The sequence below is a fragment of the Dendrobium catenatum genome, unplaced genomic scaffold, assembly GCF_001605985.2.
Source record: "Dendrobium catenatum unplaced genomic scaffold, ASM160598v2 fragScaff_scaffold_1483, whole genome shotgun sequence".
Classification (NCBI taxonomy): Eukaryota; Viridiplantae; Streptophyta; class Magnoliopsida; order Asparagales; family Orchidaceae; genus Dendrobium; species Dendrobium catenatum.
The window spans coordinates 659,441-669,311 of NW_021319945.1; the positions used below are offsets into that span (position 1 = coordinate 659,441).

The window sequence follows — 9,871 nt, forward strand, 5'->3', positions numbered from 1 at the left end:
CTTGGCCAGCGAATTCAAATTTTTTTATGTTTTGAGAGATTTTTGTTAGACCAGTCAATTGGACTTATCCAACCGGTCCACATGGGATCGGCCTAGGCGGAACAGAGGCGAAGTTCCGCCTCTCCTGTATATGCCGATCGGACTGCAAAATTCAAGGGAGCTTTTTGGGAAAGATTTTTGAGGGATTTGGGAGGGAAATTAATGTAGGGACTGTTTAGAGATTTCCTTTTGAATTGTATGCATTAAATAGTTTGTTTTCCTAGGGTTAGGGCATCTTGAATTTGGCTGAAATTTGAGATCTCTTAGGTTTAGGTTTTTTAGGCTCTAGCAGCATCTAGAGATTTGGGCGAGATAGATTATCCTCTCGAATGGAGGATCGACTGTATCTTGGTATTTTCCTACCGTATCTTTGATGATTGCAATAAAAACTTTTGTTTTTCTGGTTGTCATTGGAGTTTGGAAGAATTTTTTCGCTATTGTTTTTTTCGAAATTGATAGGATTTACTTGAAATCTTCAAGTGTTTCCTTTCAAATTGATATCGGAGCAATTTCCTGGGCTGAAATAGAAGTCTTCTTCACTGATTTTTGTTGTGTTTTCCTCTCCGATCTTGCTATTTTTTGCTGTTTAGGGAGGCCAGATTCGCATCAAGCTTGTTGATCTTTGCTATTGGAGCCTAAATTCAGGTTCTCATGGCTGGATGAAAGGTGGAAGTATTGGAAGGGGAGATCAGACAAATGAAATATAAAATTTCAGATCTCCAAATTCAAGTTTCAGATATAAAAAAGGATGTTTCATCCATACATGATAAGTTCAATTTGAAAATTTTCATCTTGGAGGAGATGTTGAATAAAGTGCTTGAGGGCCAAACCAAAATATCGCTGTCGGAGGTGAGGGAAGGCGTTGACAGCCAAGGAAGTGGGGAAAATCCTAAGCCGATCAGACGAAGGGAAGATCAAGAGGTGGAGATTTTGGAGGGAATATAAAAATGCCTCCCCTAAGGCTTCCTTGGGAGGAGTCGGGTAAATGTATGTGGAGAGAAGTGAGGGGGTTGGGCATGAGTGGAGGGATGTTGAATTTGAAAGAAGAGATGATGAATTTAAAAGACGAGGACTTGATTATGATCAAAGAGGTGTCGAGTTTGAAAGGAGAGGGGTTGAATATGATCGAATGAGTGTTGAATTTGAAGGGAGAAGGTAGGCTTATGGTGAAAGGTTTGGGTGCGAATGGAGGAGAGATGATTGACAAAATTGGGGGGAACCACCCCCTTAGTGAATGAGAAATTTTGGAGGATGCAGAGTTGAAGGAGGAGATCTAAGAGAGAGGAAACTAAATATGCCTATTTTTGAGAGAGAGAATGCACATGGGTGGATCTACAGTGTGGAAAGATACTTTACTGTCAACAGGTTGACGGAGGAAGAGAGACTGGCGGCAGATGGCCTATGTTTGGAATAGAAGACTTTGGCTTGGTACCAGCGGAGGGACATGCGACGATCCATATGAAGTTGGAGGGAGTTTAATGATTATTTGGTAGTATGTTTCTGAACTGGCAGGGGATGAGACTTCTATGAGTAGTTCTTCGCCTTGACACAGGATGGTTCATTGATGGAATACCGAGAGAGATTCGAGTACCTTGCTATCCGATTGGACCGCATTCTTGAGACAGTGCTAGAGGGAGATTTCATGAAGGGACTGACACCAGAGATCCAGACAACAGTTAGAGTGATGTGGCCTTGTGACTTGGGAGAGACCATGGAGCTAGCTCAACTAGTGGAGGATCAGAGACACCTGGAGGGAAGGGAGGAAGCAGCTCAGGAGGCTCGTACATGATGACCACCACCTTATTGACATCCAATGAGCCAACATCAGATATTCTTTGGGGGACTTCAAAGGAAAAGACTTCAGGAGGAAGACCCGGGGATAACATCAAGAAGCTCACTTAAATGAAATTACAGGAGAAGAGGGTGAAGGGGCTTTGTTTCAGATGTGACGAGAAGTATACTATGGGGCACATGTATAAGGACCGAACTCTTCAGGTTCTTACCGTTTATGATGATGAGGGAATGGAGGAAGGTGTTGTCTTTCCACCTTACGGATAAGGTAGATCTTTGGGAGGGTAGAATTGTTAGACCGGTCCCGCCAATCCACATGGGACCGGCCCAGGCAAAACAGAGGCGGAAGTTTCGCCTCTCATGCGTATGCAGACCGGACCTCGGAATTCAAGGGAGCTTTTTGGGAAAGATTTTTGAGTGATTTGGGAGGGAAATTTGAATGTATGGATTGTTTAGAGATTTCCTTTTAAATTGTATGCATTAAATAGTTTTTTTTCCTAGTGTTAGGGCATCTTGAATTTGGCTGAAATTTGAGATCTCTTAGGTTTAGATTTTTTTTGGGCTCTAGCGGCGTCTAGAGTTTTGAGAGATAGATCCTCCTCTCAAATTGAGGATCGACTATATATTGGTATTTTCCTACCGTATCTTTGATGATTGCCATAAAAACTATTGTTTTTTTATGGTTTTCATTGGAGTTTGGAAGAGTTTTCTCACTATTTTTTTTTGAAATTAATAGGATTTACTTGAAATGTTCAAGTGTTCTTATCAATTTCTTTGAGGCAGTATCATCAACACTTGTTTTAATAGTTTTTTAGAATGGCATGCTTTGCCTTATAAACAGTACCTTAAATCATAGTGAATCTGTTTCGGATTGTCCTTATGAATCCTTACAATGTTTAAGAGCGTTGAAACTCAAGTCAAAGCTCATGATTTTAGGCAAAGTACAGAGCTTCAGTTTCATAAATCTCTTAGTTGGCATGAAAAAGAATTAAGATTCTCAAAGTACGAATTCTGGCGAACAAAATCTTAACCTTTGCATTAAAATAATGCAAAAATTGTGTCATTGTGTTGTTTTACTTGTGAGGCTTATTTTGTTCTACAGCTAATAAATAAGGATTAAAAAACTGATGTGAATCATAAAGTCTATAATTTTACTTGGGAAGCATTGACGATTAGCCTTAAAGTTGAACTTTGTTTGATTTTTATTGTTTTAGTTTATTTTATTATTTTGAGTTAGGATGTTATCTATATACATTCCTAGGATGTTATCTATATACATTCCTAGGATATTATCTAAATGAAAATTTAAAAACGTATCTATATCCTCTAGTTGTCAAGGAAATTCCTTGAAGGTGGCCTCGGGATTTCTATTTTCTTATGGATTTGTTTCCTTCCGTTGCTCTCAATTCACGGGATTTCCTCTCCACGGTTTTATATTATCTCGGAGTTCTTTGATTAACCCATTCCAATGACTTATCTAATGCTAGATTATCCTATCGAGCCTTTAGTGGACGTTGTTCAGTTGTTGATCGAGCCTTTAGTTGTTTTCCTCCTTTTATTGAGCTCTTGTTAATCTAATCTTACTTCAAACAACTTTATGTTGTCACGACTTTTCTTGATCATGTTTTGATTTAGTTACATTTTAACCGATTATAACATCTATACAGTTGATTAAGTAAAATCTCTTATTATTTTTTTATGATAAATATGGGTTCGAAGTAAAAAACAAAATAAGGAATTGAATAAAGTTTTTATTTGAAAGTGCAATTCCTTTAACTTTTGGGGTGTTTCTTAATCAAGTGAGATACATCAAGAATTCAAAGAAAGGTTATCTTCTTGTATGAGATTGAGGTTCGCTTTTTGTTGAGTTCTTCCTGATCTTTGTTGAATTTCATTTTTTTATGTGATGTGGTTGTCTTATGAAAGACAACTTGATCGAAAAATAAATTATTAACTAAACAACTAATAATTAGGTTTTATCAAATTAAGGCAAAGGAACATTAAATGTAAAATAAACAACAAATAGAGGCAAGTCAAATGAAGAAAATGCTATAGTAAAATCATAATAAAGCTATAAGAATAAACAAAATGCAATGTTTCTTATGACAACAACGACATTAAGCCTTTATCCTACTGTGGAGTTGGCTACATGAATCATTTTTCTCTATTGTGTCCTCTTAAGAGTCAAAGTCTCATTTAAATCTAAAAAGCAATTTCTAATATTTTTTTAACCAATTCTTTTTTGGTCTACCTCAACCTTTTTTAACATAGATCAAATCTAATACATCTACTATCCTAATCGGGTCTTCGGAAGGCTAACGTTTTATGTGACCAAACCATCTGAAATGACTCTCTCTAATATGATCTGCCACTGAAAATACAAAATGCAATGCTTCTTCACCATAACATTGAGTTTGTAGTGTTTTATTTGCACAAAAGTTTTCATAATTTTTGGGCACTAGTGAAAATCTTAAAGAAAATTGGTACCTGTCGGTACAAGTGAGAATTTTGGGACCGTTAGGTGCTCATTTTGCATACCGATTTTATCAATATTTTATAAATAAAATGATTTATTTATGGATATTTTTTTATGATTTTTGAAGTCCTAAAATTATTTATTTGAATTTTATACTAAAGAATTGATTAAATTAAATATTATATTAATATTATATTATTATTTAAATCTTAAATATCTTATTCCATTACATAGCTTTTCTTCTCATTTCCCTAAATCGGCTAACAGAGAGATGAAAGGGTGATTTAGAGAGAAAAGTGAGAGAAAAGAAAAGTCCAAATTTGGAGGCTGCAGAACAATTTTGCTAGTTGGCCTAGTTGAGAGATGCACTCGTCTCGCTGTAAGGAACCGTTATCCTATTTTTGATTTCAAGGATTTTATATTGTGATATTTTTTCAATCAAATTTATGTTTATGTTATCGAAAATCGATAATTATTGTGTATTAGTAAAACTTTTACCGCATAATTTTTTATATGTTATAAAGATTGAGATAATGAACATTTTGAGTATTTATTTGAGAATTTTCACCGGGTAATTTTAAAAATACAACGATTTTTGCCTGCTCAAAAATTTATTTTGACATATAAAAATAGTGATTTAGTTCAACTAAAGCTTCGAAATGTTATTTTATACAATATCTAATAATTTGGTTAAATTCTGAAAATGTGAATTTTTTCTCTATATGATTTATGATTTTTGTTGTCTACCGCTAAGATATTTGACACTTTTTGAATTAAGCTCAATTATGCTTTATTTACTGCAATATATTGAAAATGAATGTGGATATATGATTGAATTGAGTAATAACTTTTCACAATTACTGCTATAGTACTGTGATAATAATGTTTGTGTAAAAGACAAGTAAAGACTGGATGACTCGTTGGTTGGAGATTGATTAACCTGTATAGGATGGTGGGTCGATGGACTTTCCTTTAAATACTTTGATTTGGTGTTATCCTCTACTGATTCATGTGATATACTGATTGAGAGTTATAAGGAGATGATTACTGTGCTGACGACCAAAGAGTTGACGAATTTATTTACTGAGTAAACGATTTACTGATAGTGATACAATAGTGAAAAATATCGTGATTGTTATGACTTTTACTTATTTAGTGTGATTATTGAAATGCATGTTCTTGAGACATTGTTCTTATTATTGTACGGATTTATTATTACTGTATGGATTTACTGTTACTGCATTATTCTACTGCTCCTGTCATTGGATTGTTATTATTAACGATTTAGATACTGATATTATTTGATACTACTGATTCACTTTACTTATAGTAAGCATGTGATATACTGAGCACTGATATAGAATAACTAGATAACATGTGTACATTCATATATAATTTTACTACATTAATTTGATTTCAACAGTCTTCACTGATATTTTGATTTGATGTTTTATCTGATTTCTATACTGATTGATAGTACAAATACGACGATTGTTTTATAGATTTGGTACTCATTATGGTTTGCTGCTTTACTGACTTTCATACCATAGTATTTTAATGTTTATAGTTTATACTACTATTGCATGTGAATTTTACTATTTCTGCATTGATTCAATGATCATATGAATGCTACTGCTATGATTGATCTCTATTGTTTATTTATTGTGCTTTGATTCAGTTGTAGGTTTTGGTGATCTACTGGGCTTTTTAGCTCATTATATATGGTTAAATGATTTCAGGCCATGACAGAGGATCAAGAGTGTGAGGCTATAGTCAGGATTTCTTCAGGTTCAGATTTTTTTTGTTTCAGCTATTCTTTTATACTTCTTTCTTTATTAGATTTAAATGAAAATTTGACTTTTAACCACACACAATGGTGAAAAATGATTCATGTAGCTGACCCCACAGTGGGATAAAGACTTGATATTGTTATTGTTGTAGCTATTCTTTTATACTCATGACAGGATAAATATATGATGATTGTATAGATTCTGAGTATTATATATGATTTTTGTTTTGAATTATAGAATCTATTTTACTGTTTATTATTGATAGATGATATTAAATAATTTTGGTTGTTTTTCATTAAAAGATAAATGAATAATTCATCAAAGCTATATTTTGGGGCATCACACAACATGTGTGATGCATTCCTCCATTTCAACCATCTAGTTTGAATTCTTCTTATAATATATCTATCTATTTTACCATCACTCTGGACAATAAATCCGAGATATTTAAAATGCATGCTCTTATTAATGACTTGATCAGCCAAAGTCACAACCCCCCCCCCCCCCACTAAATCTATTACTATTAAAATTGCACTCTATGTATTTGGTTTTAGATCCACTTAAGCAAAAACATTTAGACTCGGTTGAAATCCATAATTCAAGTTTACATTTAACTCTCTCTAGTCTTATCAACAAGAAGAATATCATCAGCAAAAAACATACACTAGGGTACATGCTCTTGCAAATATCTAATAAGAACATCCATGACTAAAGCAAAAAGTTATAGGCTTAAAGTTCATCCTTGATGAAGAGAAAAAGGTGTTTATTATAGAGAAGATGGCTAAAGAGAAGATAGACTTGTGACTTCTAGAAGATAAGATTGAAAATAAGTTTGGGATGGAATTAGAAGGGTCTTGTTAGCTTTAGAGAGCATTGCATTTGACTTGTAAACAAGATCAAAGTTGAAGAGGAGATATTGTGCTTTTGATTTGGGAGAGGTTTGCATTTGAAGCAAAGGGGAGCTTTATACTCAACTTGGGATAAAGCTATGTTTGACTTGAGAGAGAGGGTTGCGACATTGAGAGACTTGGACTCGGTAGCGAGTTGAGCCGCTGAGAGCTCCTTCTTTGTCGTATTGTAGTTATAGTAGACGAGATTCCTACTTTTAGCTTGCTTAAGAGCCTACGTGTGAGATTGGCTCGGGAGGATTATGGCAAAACAAAGCGGTGGGTTTTAAAAAGATTTTAAATGAGGCACTTAGTTAAAAAATAAGAATTCTATATCAGTAAAAATAAAATATAGATCTTGTCTAAACTGTAAAAAAAATGAAAACTAAGCATGCACTATGTGCTTTAGTGCATTTAGCATGATTACCTTTGCCTTGCTATCTAATATCACAATATGTGTGCGCCTTGCTACTCTATGGGATATAGCGCATGCTATTTTGTATTATTAATGTGCATATTAGTAAATAATGAGAATGACATATTCCTAAAATGTTGGCCATGCTTGCCCGTTTTGGGGGTTGAGAGTCGAGATGAGTTTTTTCATGAAATCCTATGAGAAACTGAGAAGTATGTAGTCATAAAATATCATTAGTACCATTGAGTTTGACAGCTGTATCGATGGTTGATGATGTCTTTGTTTCGAGGAGAGTAGAAGTGGCTATGTTTGACACCTTCAAGAATTAAAAAAAAAAAGAAAGAAAAGGGATGGGTTTGATAAAACAAAGATATATGATAGTTACAACTAGGGAATGCGAGTGGGCTTCAATGTGTTAGTAGGGATTGAAGGCTTTTTTTGCAGGGATGGGTGAGTGGCATGGCTAAGGAATGCGACAATAGTCACATAAGCTTGTGGGTAGATTAGGACTAGTGAGATAACAATGATTGTAGTACTAGGTGGGTAGCGGTATGTGCCTACGACAATGAGTGGGTGTTGGCGTGCAACGTGAATCTGAGATGGGAGGGGGGAGAGAGGATATGATGCAGTGGTGGCTAGGGTTATTACTAGCTCTATTTCAGTATATTGTTAGAAGGGGAATGCCTTTGTTAGATATTATTATCTAGAAGACATTTCTATTTATAATAAAAGTATAAGTACAATATTTTAACATGTAATCAATAAACATACAATCCCTAATAAACATACAAAATATTCTGACTTGATATCTTACAATGCTAGACGTTTATGATAATCAAGAACAAATGAAAATCAAATTTTGTTGAGAGATTTATAAAATTCTAATAGAAATTTAGCGATTAGATTCAATAATCATGAAATCCTCGCACAAGATTAAGATTTTGCCAAATCCAAATAAATCTAAATTGTGACAAACATAGTAGAACTGATTCTCACTTAGAACCAGTAATGAAACGCCATAAAAGAAGAAAGAGAAGAAAAAAAAGTCACCATAAAGCAAGTTTTATACTTGTACAAAGATAAACTCACATGAATTTTAAGCGTTACACTTGATTAATGATTTAAATCTTGAAATAAGAAGGATTTGTTCCTCAAAAATAAAATTTTATTCAACATCCAGTGATTTATTTACATGTTGTAGATTCTTATTTATAATCACAAATAGCTCACTAGACAACTATAATATGGTAAACTGATTTCACACTAGGAGCCATAACAAAACAGTGCTAAGATGCTATAATTGTAATTGGAAAATCACTAATTTAAGAAGCCTTAAGTGGCCTCATGTGATAGTTTTGCTAGGTTAACCAACAAAAATCTTCTAAGGAGTCCATAATTTTCCACAATCCGGATATTTGAAGTTTTACTGTTTCATTAAAATTTCATAAAAGGAATTATTTTATATTCTGATAATCAAAATTTAAAATATTTGAACTCACAAAAAAAAAGGGCACAGACATGCAAAATGAGTTGAATTTTTGCATAATATTTGTTTTGAAATATTGTGCTGGGATTGAAAGTAAGCCTATTGATGTATTGAGTGGGATCTCTATCATTTAACATATAGTAAAGGTTAAGGTAGCTAGCTTTGATCAAATTGAGGAGAATTATACCAATTGTAAATAATTTAATGAATTTTAAATAATGACTCATTTGCATTTAACAAAGATGTTATTATCAAGGATGCCTTTATTTTTAATAGTTGTTTATGCATTCTTGATTTATCTTAATGATTTTATTTTGAGTTGCATATTAGATTTGCTGCAGTACATTTTAATCGAGATGTAATTGTCACGACCTGGCCCGGTTAGCTCGTAGATACGAGGCGGGAACGAGATCGGACGTTTAGATAAGTAATTAATCATTCTTCAAGTAAATAATACTATTCAATGAAATCTTCAAAGACAAAAAGCGCCTCTAAACATTTTCTATTTTCATTTCAAAAGGTGTTTTCAAAATAAACAAGATGGCTAACTACCAACCAACATGCTAAGCCATCCAAAATTATAAAGTAAGAGACTACAACAAGTAAAACTGCTATAAATGAACCTGTCACCCGGGGTACGACGACTATATGTAAACTTCGGGTTGTCAGCCATCTCTTCTACCAGGTTCTCCTGAAAATTCCCAAAACTAGGGAGTGAGCTACGCTCAGTATGTGACAACTACAGCTAAAGTTCATGTACATTTAAAAGAAGAGAACTTGTGGATTAATAAACTACACATGTGCTTATAGATGTCTTAATGTATGTCTTGAAGCAAGTATGAAGTTGACTATGTACTGAACATGATATGAGTTATGCTTGTCTAACATTAGATAACATGAAATATGCTTTCTAATCATGAGATAACATGTGATATACTTGCATATGTTTATCTTTCCATTCATTATTGCATACATCCGTCCCGGAGT

The 9,871-nt window shown here is 33.8% G+C and overlaps 1 protein-coding gene across 4 annotated transcripts in view; it reads left to right on the plus strand.

Moving 5' to 3' along the window:
- LOC110115500 overlaps positions 1–9,871 on the plus strand; it is a 42,685-nt gene that overhangs the window by 8,946 nt on the left and 23,868 nt on the right. The window lies entirely within an intron of this gene.